Below are 16,604 nucleotides of genomic sequence, written 5' to 3'. Positions count from 1 at the left end.
CAGCTATGAGAGTGATTGAAGTACATGGGTGATCCCTCTGCTAACATGCTGATACGCTATCAGCCTTTTGGGACTTCAGCCGTTCTGTCCTTCCCATTTCAAAATAATGGCTTGTGAGAGAGAAAGCAAGGAGAAGGATGAAAAAACTGATTACGGCCATGTAATCATAAAATAGAGACGTAAGACTGAAAAGCCAAAAGTCTGTCTAGACGTATTCTTCAATGTCAAGTTGAAAAGCCAAAAACTACATCATATTACGCAGAGAAACATTTCCAATTTTAAGCTACGCTATGCCGTTCATGAACTTCGAATGCGAGCTGGAGAGAAAAAAAAATTATGCTGTACTCTAAGTGATGACTTCCTTGTTGTGCAGCAATCAAACACAACTTTGGCAGCGGGAGAAACTAGGCAGCTTCATTTAATTTCTGGAGCTGGCCCATCAACATGCCTGCTCTAAATCTGTCGCTGTCCACGAGGAAGAGGTGCTGAAATGTCTACGAGCTGTGCTGGCCAGCTTTGAGAGCAGTTATGAAGTCTGTTTTTTTTTCTTCCTGTCGTTTTAGCGACAGAAAATATGGATTACTTGAATAACTTTCTCACACAATTAAATGATTAAATGATAATATAAAATCAAATAAATCAAAAGTCTACAAGGCACAATAAAGGAGCATATCAACTAAAAACTCAATAGTTTTAAAGTGTTTATGACATAACAACATTTTGGAGACCTAAAAATGCAAACATTTAAAAATGGTTTTGGAAAGTTTTGTGAAAACAGTGATGTCATGAGTATGCTTATGTTCAGTTCATTAAAAGGTACATATAATGAAAATCAACATTTGTAAGCTGTTTGGACAGAACTGTGTGTAGGTATAGTGTGTCCACAGTCATGCTGGAGTGATAGAAACACAAGTTTCTTTTTTTTAAATTGCTGTCATTAAAACAGGATCCAAATCCCTCCCATTCCCTCCCACGTGACATATGTGTGAGGTTTCCCTGCCCACCAAATTGATTGACAGCCGCGTATTAACATGTCTCCGTAGTAATGTATACAAGCATATCCACAAGACCGGACGTGCACAAAGAAACAGAATAAAAGATCTGATCAGCTCTCTGTAATCATCAATCATCATCAAATGTGATCAAGAATAAGTTTTACAAGTTAAAAACCTTTTTAAAACTGTGCATGTTTGTAATAAACACAGAAAAATCGCAACAAAATTCAACACCACAGCCGCATTTCACAATTATATAAAACGCTTCAATCCTGGATTGTGGACGTTAAATCAGGTTTACTTTGAACATTAACATAACAGATATCCATACATCACTGTACAATAACGTGTATCTTAACATTTGCCATGCAAAAACAGTGCAAAGCTAAACGTGTGTGTGTATGTATGTGTGTGCGCACTTTATACTGACATTGTGTGTGAATCGTTGTTGCAGAAGGCTTGAATTAACTCCACAACAAATACATCAAATAACAGTTGGGAAAGTTCTTATGGTAGTAAGAGAGATCTGCTTCATTCTTGTCTGTCACTGTGCTGTTTATCTACGTGAAAGCTATGGCTCTGACACAGGCACAGGCAACAAAAACAGCTACAATGTCATAACAGCTCAAATTTCACAGATTTAAAAAGGTATAATAAATAATCTGATGGGTATTTTGAGCTGAAACTTTACAGACACATTCTGGAGCCACAAAAGACTTATCTTAAATCTTGAAAAGGAGTAAAATAGGTGCCCTTTAAACTTACTCTGCAATGCGCAAATAAGCTCTTTTCTGCAATTGTTTTAGACATTTCAATTTAGTTGCCTACGGGAGAAATGACTAGGAATAACAAATCCCTGTGTGTCACAAGTGTGTTTATGTGTTTACACCATATGTAAAAATAATATAATTACAAAATACCAGTTTGCAACATGCAGCATAGCTAAAAATCAATAAAAGTGACAAGAACTCTCAAGGCAATAAGGTTCTAATGGCTATGCCCTCTCTTACGTGAAAGATAAGGTCAATAGCCATGTACATAGTGACTACTCAGTACTGCATTTGAATTCAAATGGATAATTCGACCGTTAGAAATGTATGTTCTATACAGTATGAATGTGAGTAGTATGAATGGAACTCGGACACATTACATCCGCCATTTTGTCATGATCATATGACCTACCCGCATCAGTTGCATCAGAAATAGTAAGTCATCCAGCTACTTCTTGCATACTGTTTTTCAAATTCGGACACACTACTTGGCTCACATACTGTTTTAAGCATACTATATGCGTGGAAGTATAGAAGTATGCAATTTCGGACGAAGCCAGTGTCTTATTTTTATAAAATGTTATATGACATCACCACCTACTGGCCTGGCATACAATATACTGTTTGCAGTATTTTTTGCAATTTCATGTAGAACAGCCAAGTTCACACCAAAACTATGAAAAATAAATACAACAGACGAACAATATCATTGAAATCAGTTTCAGAGCGATTTTTTTTTTCAACAGCCCAATGATAAAAACATTGACAGCCAATCAAAATCCATTGTAAATGATCAAATTGTAGCACAAGCTTATAATAAACAGAATAATATACTATGTTAATGTGGATGCTAATATAGTTAGTAACTCTAAAAGTATTTATTTATTTGAATTTTGACATCCATTACCTTTGAATTTACACAGATATATGGTGGAGTGTGCAGCAACTTTTATATTCTATATATTTATGCAAATTCAAATTTGAATGAAATGTTTAATAAACATTCTCCGTAGCTTGTACTATATACGAGCAGCTATAATTTCTGCAACCTTTAGATGCACCAGCATGAGCCATAAAGCATCGTTGCACGTGTAGCAATTTTTCTCCCTTGTCACTTAACCTTTCTAGCATTATGCAATGGTCATTTTAATGATTCTTGCACACGAGTGAATGATGTTCAGGTACTAGACAATTACACTTGGAATTTTAGCGGCCTGTTAAAAATAAACCCAAAGTCTGCAAGGCACATTAACACTTTACTGAATACAAATTTATGGAGCCATTAGTTCTACAGCCCGACTTAAAGGTCAAATGAGAAGTAATGCAGTTAAATTTCAAATTGCTCAGCATCAACACCACAGCGTCTTCGAGAGCTCTCTTGTAGATTCAATTTCTCTAATCAGTTTAAACTGATCGCTTTAGAGTATAATATAATCTGAGGACGGCACAAATAATATTGCGAAGCAAATTTTAACATAAAAAAAAAAACACAAAACAGAATTTTGATAAATCTCTGCTGGATATGAATGTCAATGTGTGAGTTGTTGATGAGCACTCGTTCAGTAACTGATCAATTGATGTATTCAGAGTGTGAACGACTCAACAAGCAAGACAATCGATAGTTAGTATTCATTATTAATTCAGGTTTTTAAGGCTGCTGTTATTTATTCTCGCATTTACACAGGAGACATTAAAGCATGCTGCGGGATGACATGCTTTATCAGAAGTAGCAGTTGAAGCTGGTCTGGAAGTGAAATGTTATTATATTTTTGCACATCATCTAATGCACCTGTCGTTACTGCCTGTTTACTAAAAAAAACAGCGTTCGGTCCATCTGTGGCAAAAATGGAAGTGCAAGAGAAGTGCCAACATATTGACAGTGACACAAAATAACAGCATTATAAAACTATGAACGCTGGATTTAACAGTTTTACAAGCTTTTAATCCTTGTAGAAAGGCGACAGCTGCATGCAACACTCATGTTGATAGAAAAATACAAAAAAAAAACAAGCAAGCGCAACTTATCTCTAAAAAATGATCTCTTCACAAAATGTTTTTGACTTTTGGTATTCTTTACCTTCTCGAGGCGCCACTGAATCTAAATAAATACAACTGCACTGCAAAAGCAGGCTTATTGTAAAAAATATGTTTGCTTACTGTAAATAAATATGACAAGATAATTATATTTTTACTTCAACATATTATTTATGGTAACATGCCATTTCTTCTTTCTGAAGGAAAACTAAATTCTACAGTAGCAACAATTCTTCTTTACTCTTTTGGAGAGCCGTACAGGGGTAGTGTCAATATCACATCCCCTTCTTTCATTTTCAAACCACGGATGATTTTTTTGAAAAATGTCTGTGTAACTTGTCTGTATAAATGGCAGTGAGTAGCATACAAAACAAAGCTTTAAAGAAACCTGTTCTAAACAAACTTTTTTAAGCAAAAGCCTGTGCTTGACTAGTTTTTTGTTCACCATTTTGATAAATCAAAAAGTAAACATGTCATTTCTTACGGTAGTTGAATAAAAACAGAACGAGATGAATGCATCTACTTGCTGTTAAGTTGTTTAAGATGACAAATACTAAAAATACAAAAACACAACATATATTAAAAGACAAGTCAAGCTAAAAGAAGTCAAAATCTTATTTTTGTTAAATAATAAAATAAATAGAGAGCATGTGGAATATCTAATAATTCTTTGATACTTAAAAAAGTATTGGTTTATGGTTTGGTCTACATTTAATGTCAGCCTACTTTTACTGTGATTCTATGGATGACTTCTCCTTTTGTGATTTAAAAAAACCAAAGCATGACATTTGAACAACACCAGGATAATGAAATGATAACTTAATTGTAATATTTGGGAGGACATATAGTTGACAGTAACTATCAGTGGTAGGGGAAAATACTATGGAAATCAATGGGGTTACCGTAAACTGGTTGGTTAGCATTTGCCAAATCTGTTTTTTAATAGTAAAAAAAGAAACTCATGCATGCTTGGAACAAGACGAGGGTGAGTAAATGACAACAGAATTGTAATTTTTTTCTTGGAGAACTACCTATTAAAGTCAATTTATAATGCACCAGTAGATGCTTTATCAGGGTTGGTTACTGCTGTCAGCCATTGATTGGTGCTTGTTTCTCCTATTGAACATGCTTGGTTTGTCAGGTCGTAGAATTTTCAGAGTGATGTACTAACAAATAATGAATGCGGACTGTTATATTTACATCAGAGAACAATGCACATGTAAGTTCTTTCAACCCCTTTTTGATCAAGATGATTGGGTTAACTGCCACATTACTAGAGTCATGCAAAAAGACTAATATTCAGGATTAATCAGTAATAGAATAAATAGTGTTTATAGCCAGAGGGATCTATAAAGAGACAATTGTTGTTTTTCAGCGGCTGGTCTGGTATACTTTTACTGCAATTGTATGCATTTTTTTTACTTTTCATTTTGTGATCTGAAAAACAAAGTATGTATATATGACAATAGAACAACACCAGGATACGTAAATAATGATTTAATTGTCATTTTTCCATTTAAGAGAATATTGGTTACCAGATAGTTGTCAGCAACCACTAACGTTTAAAGCAGAGATGCCCAAACTAGGGCCTGTGGGCCAAAGTTGGCCCGAGGTAACGTTTGATTTGGCAATCCAATCTGAGAAGAGGTAGAATGATGGGAAGGTTGGGGCTAGAGCGGCACAATATTGGAAAAATCTGATGATATTTTGTTTTGCTGCGAAATAAATACCATTTATACACACCAGATGGCTTGAAAAGCTCTATTTATGAAAAAAATATTTAGATTGGTTGGGTTAATTTTGTAAGGTGTAAATCATGTATAAAATAAATAAACAAACAAACAAACAAACAAATAAATAAATAAATAAATAAAATTGCAAGAATAATTACTATAGAGCAAAGAAAAAATTGAAATAAACAGTTCTTTATGGTTTTCCAGAGAGTCAAACAGTGTTGAGACACAGAAATGTATTAATGTAATGTAAAATAACACTGTATAGTCTTTATTGTATTATAAAACCTGTAATATTTTTCTCCATTAAAGTTACAAATGTTTTACGTTATTGTGCCTGAATGCTTTACACTTTATTGAAATGCCTTTAAAACACATGGAAATAATGATGTTTCACTGTTATGGTTGCAATGATTCCTCAAATCTCATGTATTCTTAATTGTTGATAGACTATAATGGCAACCTAACATTGCATATCCTGCGATTTAACTAATGCGGACACACACATTGCAATATCGGTGTTGAAACGATATATTGCGCAGCCCTAGCTAGGGCAAATGCCTTCAACAGAGCAGCTTGTCATTTCTAATTTTAAAGTAACATTTTTTGTTTGTTTCATTGTTGAGATACAAAAAAGCAAATGAAATAAAATGCTTCAAGAAAATCTTGTGCGTGAATCGAATTTAAATAAATGTAAGGATCCTCGACAAGCAAATCAAGTGTATTTAATGTATTCAGCATTGAACACCATTATGTTAGAAATGAGATTGTTTGTTTTTATTGTAAGAAGTTCATTATAACTTGTAAAAAAGTATGTAATTATTAATACAATTAAAGTTTTTTTTGCTATTTATTTTTCAATATCAATAAATTAGGAAATTACCATGGCAACTTTAATGTAATAGTTTAGTTTATTTAAATTCGGCCCATTGCCCTCAATCAAGTGGTTTTTGGCCCTTCATAAGAAGAAGTTTGGGCATCCCTGGTCTAGACGGTCTACAAGCTAACTACTACACTTTCAAAGCCAAATTACACCGCAGCAGCAAATGCTTGGCCTACAGTGTGTTGGTTACTGCTGTCAATCATTGATTGGTGCTTGTTTCCCCCATTGAATCCAGGTCATGGAATTTCTGAAGAGTGATGTACAGTTGTGATTTGAGCATGTGTTTTTCCACATTGGTCTTCACCTGTCATATACAGTACTGTGTTGTGCAAGTACTGTAGATCGGCATCCCTACCATCTAAAGTCTCCTAAATCTCTTAAAAAGCACATTTGGAAACATTAAAGCAGTGAAAAATTGGAGTAAGGGTGAACAGAGATTGATGCAGAGGGACTAAGACAATCAACGTTCCGAATGAAGAGAGGAAGCGTGAGGAGGAATCTTGGGGAGGTTTCTTGATGTGATTACAATGGGCAGCACTCGACTATGTTTAACACTCAAGGGCGGGAGGGTCCACACTAAAACCCAAGATCAATACGCAATTTTACAATCATCACCTCGTCCATAATTGGCTTGAAATGAACCTGCAGAATGTCAATATCACTCAGAGAGTGTCACCGTTCACTCGAGTCTTCTTGTACTGGCGGATGAGTCATTAAACATACACCCTTGACAAACTCCTACTATTCGACATGATTTTTTTGGTGCATTTTCCACTCTAAAAACACGCTGCAACAAAGCCAGATGCTCACCTTCAGGGCAACTTACTGTGCCTGAAATAGGACACATTTTACATTCTGTAATTAATTCGTAACGCTGGATTTATGCCATTAGGGCAAGATAATGAAGGAAGGCAGCACACTTAAAGTGCACAGAAGCTTTGCTAAACCTGAAATAATTTTGACTAAATCAGAGAAAACTGGGTGGACATCCTTCATCTGCTGGATGCATGTGACTGAGGTGTTTGTTTGGAGATTTTTCAGGACTAATGAACATCCATCACTCCTCTAATGGCCTGGTATAGTACGGTAAGGTACGGGTCAGTACAGGCTACCTTTATCAGGCTTGCGTTTCCACTGCCTAAAAGGTACCAATGGTAGCCTTTTGGTGGGCGTGTTGTACGACAGAAAGTTTCAGTCGACATCATTCTCAAATCTCGCTCAAAGTAAAGCTGTACGGATCGTTCACATATCATACGAGAAGCACTTCTCACAAAACAGATGCTTTATACTCATAAATACTTGTGTATAAATGTTCATTACTGTAACGTCTGCAATTAAATAAAATAAATGCAACATATATGAACAAATACAGACCCTTACAATCGTTTGCTCTTTTGTTTTTTTGCGCTTCACTCTCGGGTTTGGCCATTTCTGAAAGGATCGGATGTCAGAAGCACTTCAATATTCATGCACACGTTATTTTCATCAGCTCAAGAAGTTCGTTTTTTCAAATATTTTTAAATACACTTTTAGACGGCCCCATAAAACAGAAACAGGACACAGCAGATTTAGTTTTTTTAGGCTTTGTGGCTGTACATCAAGACAACAAGGTTTGTTTAAACTTGGGTCAACCATGGCTCGTTATTATATGCATATAGTATTACGATGTAATGTCTCGGCTGTGTATTTAAAAATGGCGGTTTCTTTGTTTTTATTCTTCTGCTTGTGTATGCGCGAGTGATGTTTCTCTGTAAACCAATAGCGTTCAGCTGCGCCTCTAGCTCTGCCTTTTGGTACCCTGTTGTTGTGTTTTTGGTACCCTGTTGTTGTGCTTGGGTACCCTTTGCAAAGGCTACCCAAAAAGTGGTGCGGTATGGTTCGCTTTTTGGTACATTTTGACAGTGGAAACAGCCGTAAAAGCGTACCGTACCATACCGCTCAGTGGAAACGGGCCATAATTCTGCATCATAGCCCCAGCTGTGATTAGGATTTACCAACTATTGAATAATTCTGTATAGTTTACAGAAGAGCATGAAAAAATGCTTCAGTCTTTTTGGTACAAGTGACATGAATCCATTTCTCCATCAAAATGTTCATTAAACGTCATCTAAAAAAAGTAGTTTTTCCCCCCAAAACCACAAGCTGAATTGCTGACTTCACTTGTGTGTTTCCCTTTTCACTCCTGTTCTTTTTTCTACTTTTTCCTCCAAGTTTCTTTCAGATACAGGCTGTGCATTGAAAAGCGATGGAGCGCCATGTTCCAGGCAACTTTAAAGCCCAGCACCATCCCAAAAAAAAAAATAAAATCTTACTGACGGATTACAGGTTCTTTCAGACCTGAGCAAAAAACTCAAGATGAGTGGACACTCCAGCCTTTTCACTGCTATCCAAGATAGACCACAGATGCGGCGTTTAGCATGTCTATCTGTGGATTCCAGACATATGAAGGACAAGAACTATTTGAAAGAGCTGTAAAGTCAGTCCACAGCTTCTCCAACTGTATCCGTCACACAGGGAAAGACAGAAAATCTGACTCAGCAATCTTTGGAAAGGTACACACCTTTTTGGCTCCAGGTAAAGTTACAAGGAGGGAATCCTGTAGCGTGGAAGCTTTATTAGTGTATTTACAGCCCAGAACAATGGCAAAAACTCTGTTGGACAGCGGGCACAACATATCATGTGTGAAGGCTGAAATATAGATCTAGACGGGAGGAGGCTGTCAGGTTCATCCGATGATTCATTGCTTGTGGCGATGCTGTCTACAGTGAGTGGATCATGCTGCACATGCTGGGACAGAGATAATGGCACACAGATGTCTGAGCACATCAGGCCACACAATCCAACGACCGCAACTTTACTACAACCCAGCAGAGTTCAGAAAGCGTGTACTGCGATCAGACATTGCTGCAGAAAATCAAATGCTACCGACTCACAGGTCACAGCCGCGCTTCTGTGACACTTCAAGGAGAATGATGGTTCGTTACGCTTGCTTTTGCCAGGCATAAACATTCGGAAATGCTTATCTGGAAAACTAGACGCTCAAAATGCTGTGTCCTAGGACGAAGAGATAAATGTTGAATTAAAACGGTATTTTAACGCTACTTCACTGACATTGCATTTACAAGACCAGGCAGAGGTCGGCCTTTTTGTGGGAGATGAAAGCTTTCGAATAAATTCCACATGGACACAGAGCACTGTCTGACAAATACTGTTGTGCATGTGTGAATGAACAAAAAAAAAAAGAAGATGCTCTGACCTTGAGTATTCCTTGGAGCGAGTGAAAGCAAGAAAACATTGTTACCATCATCATGAATTCTTAATATAATTACCCTCTTTTGCATAAGTGAAGTGAAACGCTCTAAACCAAGATCTTTGTTCTGTTCCCAAAATTAAAACTGGCCATCATGAACCAGAGATGAACACCAGACAATAATAATAAAAAAAAACGTTTCTGATTTATTCACAACCCCCCAACCCCACTTTTAAAGGGTCTAAGACTAAAAAACCCATCTCTTTCAGTTCTGCCCAGTGCTCGGAGATTTTTAAAGTTTAATAAGGCTGCGGTCCATGTGAGTGCTTCCCAAGACAGCATACACACACACACTAACCACAGAAGGGCACATGGAGGGGGTTACATCAAGCTAACACTGCACTTTTCTTCATTATTTACCTGTTCTGAGGCCTGGGCCAGCCTGAGACACAAGCAGTTCTCCGTTCCTCTTACATCACGAACACTCCAGCTCTGGGTACAGTACACAGCGCTCTGTGTTGTTCTTCTCATAATAGAGAAAGCCATTTGCCCTGACTTCAGGGCATTTGGGCTGTGCTTCATCCATCATATTGTAAGACTCGTTAAAAAATCAGGTTTGATGTAGGGATTGAAATGAAGAAATGGCTGTTTAGAAGGACGCTTGTGCACTTGTAGCAATAAAGCAAACAATGCAAGAGCCTGAAAACAAAACTGGCAAAAAAAATGAGTGGTTGTGCCACAAATGATCATTATCTGTTGATCTGACTTAAGTGCTTTTAGTCATTTTCATTGTATTCCGAGCTATGGCAATGTGAAAAATGCAACGGTCACTGAATTATATGTGCAGTTAAATATTACATAGAATTACAAATACGATCAGCCATTTTCCACAAAAATCATCACATAAACAATAAATCATCAAAACAATGTTTGGAATGTTTTGCTATAATTTCATAAATCAAAAGCCTGGATGCATCTTCAAGTGCAAAGAAAGATTTTAATAATTGTTTTGTAATCAATTTCAATTGTTTTGAACTAATATTGTAGTGCAATCAAGAAAAACGTTTGTGCATAATATGCTGAAAATGCAAACTGGCAAAATGTTTCTGGTTTCATCACATTCGTAGGGGCGGATTTAACCAATAATCAAAGTAAGTGGCTGCTTAGGGCCCCAGGAAATCTGAGGGCCCCCCAAATAAATACCTATAAGTATAAATTATACCTATAAATATATATAACTTCATTTTCTATTGCATCTGCTGCGCAAACATGTGCTGGAGAAGTTGGTGGTTCATTCCGCTGTGGCAACCCCTGATTAATAAAAGGACTAAGCCGAAAAGAAAAAAGAATGAATGAATATTATTTTCTATAATATTTTGTATGACGTCTAAAAAAATGAAAGTTTACTTTTATTACTTCTGCGCAAATGTGTCCCCCACCCTCAATCATGGAGCAGTCAATTAGGTAACGATTTAGTTATTAAAAACGTAAATAAAAAAATTTAAATATTTTATTAAAATGTAATTAAAACTATTAAAAAATAGTTTATTCATTATTTTAGTTGCAAATTCATTTTAAGAAAAGAAATAATTTAAAAACCTTTTACTAAAGAGTTATTATTATTATTTTGCATTAAGGAGATTGAGTGATAGAAGAGGGAAAAAAGCTAAATAAATCAGTTAAGAATAATTTAAAGTACAAACTTTTGGGTCCCATGGCTAGAAATCCCTAAATCCACCCCTGCACATTTGTTTATGAATGACATGCATCACATTAATTCAGTAATATTATTCAGGCCAGCTTCTTTCACTATATTACAGATGGTCATTTAACATTGTTATCCTACAACAGTTTAATATTTAGGAATGTCTTAACTCTAATTTAATAATGTCTTAATTCTTTTACCATCTAAAAAGTGAATTCATTTTGGCTTTCTGTGGTTGATTGGCCTTTTGACCAAGCTCAACATTTGAACTTCTAAAACTTTCTGTCATCCTAGATCCAAACATGACAGTAGCTGTTATTTCCATTTCTAATTCAGCATCCATAGCAGGTACATCCTTACTTCAATTGCCAGGCATAACTCCACAGATTTTTTTTTGTCCTCTTTTGAGTGGGTCACCAACCTAAGAGTTCTGTCTTTTTTCCATGTAAGACAGTATGATGGATGTGCACAGCAGCACACATGAAGGCTCAAGGCCGAACGCTTGCACAGACACATGCTCTCAAATCAACTACTAGTTTTTCCTCAATCCACGTGAGGGACTGCAGCAGAACTACAGCGAAGAATGAAAGCTTCGAGCAACATGAGGAACTCACCTTTGCTACATCATACAAGGACAGCAGACAGATTTAGAAGCACCCTTTACACCAGGTCCTATCAGACATTAGAGCGATACAGCAGCACTTGGGGCTGAGAACGGCCATATCCTCAGCGTTCAGGAGAACAGAGGACTCCTTGTCTGTGCTGAATTCTGCCATTGACAGAGCACTGCCCAACCACCACAGCATATAAATGTGCCCCTCTGTGACAGCCATGGCTTTCCATACACCTCAATACCTATTTGTGCATGGGCGGTCGTGGGTGTGCAGTGGGTTTAGGTGGGTTGCCTTCGCTCCTTCCTATCTCACACTTACGTAAATGCCATTAAACATTTAACAGGCGATGGGAAGTCTGTGGGTTGCGGATTGTTTGCATCATTCAGAGCGCATTACCATTATCTATCAAGTGCAAAAAGAAATCAATCTCCACGTTGCCAGAGGGACGAGCGATGGATGCAATTAGAGGCGCAATGGCCGGTAAAGGCCACGCGACAGCGACGCGTCGAGATCATTTGATCTAGATCTGATGGACGCGTCGTTTTTTCTTTGAAGCAGAGCGAGACATGTCAGAATAAAAGAGTAGGATATGCGGATACTGGCCAAGTGTGTCCAATCATAAAAGCCCTATTTCTTATCACAGGCCATGGAGTCGGTATTGGCTGACTAAAGCGCACCTTTATTGAACACTTCTAATTAGACATATCATTCGCGAGCGTGCGTCAACCGACAGAGACGCGCTGCTCGCCGATGTCGTGCAAACACACATACGTGCATTATAACAACAGACAACAGAAACCACGCTTACCGCGATGAAAGGGTTGTATCGACGGGTTCTTTCCCGGCGAATATTCGTACTTCAGTGGTGAAGCCGGTGTTTATGCCATCGGTATTTTTTCTGAGGTAATTCGTCATGAATGTGTCGCAGGCTCTCGCACATCAATTTACCATCTTCGCGTCAGTCCGTGTCCCCAAAACAATAAAAGAAATCCGGAAAGAAAGGAAAGGAGCATAAAAAGATAAAAAATAGAGGCAAATTAAGAAACGAGGGGGAAAAAGAAAGGGGGATAAACACCTCTTAACACCTCCTCCTCCTTTTCTTTCTTTTATCTGACAACACCCGCGTCTTCTGGCGGCGAGGTTACCACATATTTGATCACTATAAAGGAGGTAGGGAACGATAAAATAAAACAATAACAGAAACAAATGCGTATAACGCATTAGCGGCTAACTCAGCGCTCTGTCGTCATGGCGACCCATTTCAGAGTCCGTTCCTGCATCAAAAACAGCAAATAATAAAAACCATCCGTGGCACGACTTCTCATCTGCTCTCAGTCGGTCTCATCCTCCAAAACGAGTCCTCTTCTTGCGTGTGCAAGTGAGCAAACAAATGTGACTCTTTTTTCTGTTTCTTTCAGTGGGATCTAAAAATGGTGATATTCAGAATTATTGTATTCCCACTCGTGAGCAATGACGTGTATAGCCTCTCAGAAATCCATTCGGCACTTCACGCACAGCTGTCAAGATTCAGGAGTTCTGAATCCCGATGTCCGCCTCATCTCTCTCCCTCGTCTCCTCTCCTCTCTCTCTCCTCCTCCTCTCTCTCTCTCTCTCTCTCTCTCTCTCTCTCTCTCTCTCTCTCTCTCTCATCTCTCTCTCTCTCTCTCTCTCTCTCAGACACACAGCACGCGCTATGGCAAGCTGTTCTTCCTTGTATCTAACTAACTGGTCTCCAAAAAGTTTCTTTGAGGTCTAAAACTGACTATGCCTATATATTTCGTAAAAAATAATCATCGAACAGTACTTCAGACATATGGACTAACTTAAAACAGTTGAGTTGATATAACCCACAGGTAACCCAATGATAGGTCGTTTTGGCATTAACCTGCTGTTTGGTTATTTTAACCCAATCATTTGGGTTATTAAGGTTAACCCAAGAATATGGGTTACAAAACTACTTATTTGTTGGGTTATTTTGCCAAAAAGTGGCAATATAATAATAAATTATTATTATTATTTTTGGGTTGAAGTCTCCGCTGGATCCAAAGGTGAGAATGAAGGCCAAATATCTAAAATATGTGTGTCAATTCCTCCAAAAAAAAAAAAAAAAAAAACAGTAGAATGAACACGGAGGTAGAGAAAGCATTTTATCTGTATACAGATCAACTATGAGTGCTGGTGAAACGGATATAAAAAAAACAGATAATTTGATTTAAATAAAAACCCACCATATTATAGTGTTAGAGCTTAAAGAAACTTTATAACGCAAAAACAACATTACTTACGCATATTAATACAGCTGTTCTGTGTCAGTTAAATCAGTTGACTGTTGAAATTAAAAAATTTTAACCCAACTGGTTGAGTTATTTAATAAATAACCCAATAAAAGTAAAAAATAACCCAACAAAGCACCAAATATTTAACCCAACTGGTTGAATAATTAATAAATAACCCAATAAAGGTTTAAAATAACCCAACAAAGCACCAAATATTTTTAACTCAACCATTGAGTTAAATAACCCAACGTTTTTCAGAGTGTAGCCTACACTATTCACTGCATTATAGCTAATTATAGCCTCCAAATATTCCCTTCTTCATCAGGGGACACAACGGTGGAAGGATCCAACTACCTTTTACTGTTATTTGCCCATCCTGCCACAATGCAGCCCTAACAGAACAACCCTGAGTGCTAGGAAACACTCTTCATTCTCACACTCTCACTATAGTCAACTGACTGTCCAGTCTATTCTTTTGGTGAAAGTCTTATTTGTTTTATTTCGGCTAGAATAAAAGTAGTTTTTTAATTTTTTTAAAAAACAATTTTAGTCAAAATTATTAGCCCATTTAAGCTATATATTTTTTTGATAGTCTACAGAACAAACCATCATTATACAATAACTGGCCTAGTTACCCCAACCTGCCTAGTTAACCTAATTAACCTAGTTAAGCCGTTAAATGTCACTTTAAGCTGTATAGAAGTGTGTTGAAAAATATCTAGTCAAACATTATTTACTGTCATCAGGCCAAAGATAAAAATAAATCAGTTATTAGAAATGAGTTATTAAAACTATTATGTTTAGAAATGTGTTGAAAAAAAATATTTTCTCCGTTAAACAGAAATTGGGGGAAAAAATAAACAAGGCAGCTAAAAATTCATGGTGGATAATAATTCTGACTTCAACTGTATGTTGTTATGTTTTTATATTTCCAGCCAGGTTTTAGTGAACTTGCAATATTGTCAAAAACACAGAACTTTCAGTTCTTATATGTTAAAAGGTCTCAACACATTCAAGGCCATTTACCATATTTTGTTCATCTCCAACTATTGCTAGCAGCACAATGACCGCAGCTCTGGAGAGCCCCCACAGCAGATAGGGGGATTTGCACCCGAGATATCTTTACTGATCTATTAATTTAATCTAACACTGTAATGCTTAGAACATCACTGTGCCTATCCCAATCTATTCTCTTGTTGATTCACTGTACAATATACGGGAATGCACAAGTGTCTCCTCTGCTTGTAAACTCATAAACAACACTTGCGATTGCGAGTCATTAAATGTGATTATCGGCCGATATCGATCTCCGGCTGATTGATCAGAGTATCCCTAGATAGTAGCTAACTATTTGCCAGTTCTAAAATTATTTATTCCCACATTTCTTGCCTTCAATGTAGGTCTCACATTTGCTGATGTTAAAACAACAATATGCAGTACTGTACAGTAAAATAATATTTAGAAAACAATATCTGTAATACTACAAAAAGGTGCAGCTTATTACCCTGTTTTTGTACCATTTTTACCTAGTTAACTAGGACAATAGCCTACATTTTTTGAAACTATTAAATTTGTCGCAAAAAGTCATTTTGTTAAACTTTTTTAACATGTAATGGAGATCACAACATTTGCCCACAATCCAAAATAAACTCAACCAAGGATTATAAGATACACGCAACTGTTAATTAACATTTTCCCCAGTGTAATGGCTTCATATTTAATTTTGTAGAGCAAAATTAGTGAAACAGTCAATATGTCAAGATTTATGCCTGTTTCACACATCCACTGTCTACAATGCATTTGCAGTCCATATATGGTGTGACAGAGTACAGTGGGAAAGATGCAACCTGTTAACGTAGGCACAGAAAAATGATGAACCTCCGTGCCCATTTTAACAGGTTGCATCTTTCACACTGTACACTGTTGCAGTTCAGCAGTCCGTTCCAGGTGCGATGCATCTACAGCAATCCAGTGATTGTTGCACACAGAGTCTATTTCAGCTGTGCTGCATAAAATTGGGAAATTATTTAACCCAAAGCATTGGGTTACAACAATCCATAGTTAGGTATTTTTTAATCTAACAATTTTAAGAGAGCAGTCATAATTCATACAGAAATTATTTCCCCCTCATGATAAAAATATTTGATATATTTGGAGGATGGAGAGGAGGGACACACTTGCATCTCAGTGGGCAATCACATGACATGGCAGGGGGGTTCATTTGACAGAGAATTAACTTGCTCAAATTAAGATGATCTGAACAACACTCGTCTCATTGTCAAGGTAGCAGAATACTTTATGACCCGCAGAATGTGTTGTACAAAGATTTTGAATGCCAAATGAA

The 16,604-nt window shown here is 37.0% G+C and overlaps 1 protein-coding gene across 3 annotated transcripts in view; it reads right to left on the bottom strand.

Moving 5' to 3' along the window:
• Window positions 1-16,604, bottom strand: part of nlgn2b (neuroligin 2b) — a 175,459-nt gene that overhangs the window by 123,227 nt on the left and 35,628 nt on the right. Inside the window, exon 1 of one of the 3 annotated variants that reach the window (XM_056466735.1) lies at window positions 12,793-12,936. The exons of the other annotated variants lie outside the window; for them this stretch is intronic. The gene's annotated coding sequence lies outside the window, so the exon portion shown is untranslated. Of the gene's footprint in view, window positions 1-12,792; window positions 12,937-16,604 lie in introns of those variants that run through there. 3 annotated transcript variants of the gene reach the window in all.

This window comes from Danio aesculapii, chromosome 10, assembly GCF_903798145.1.
Source record: "Danio aesculapii chromosome 10, fDanAes4.1, whole genome shotgun sequence".
Taxonomy (NCBI): Eukaryota; Metazoa; Chordata; class Actinopteri; order Cypriniformes; family Danionidae; genus Danio; species Danio aesculapii.
The sequence above is the reverse complement of the archived record's forward strand: the minus strand, read 5'-3'. Positions and strand labels throughout refer to the sequence as shown.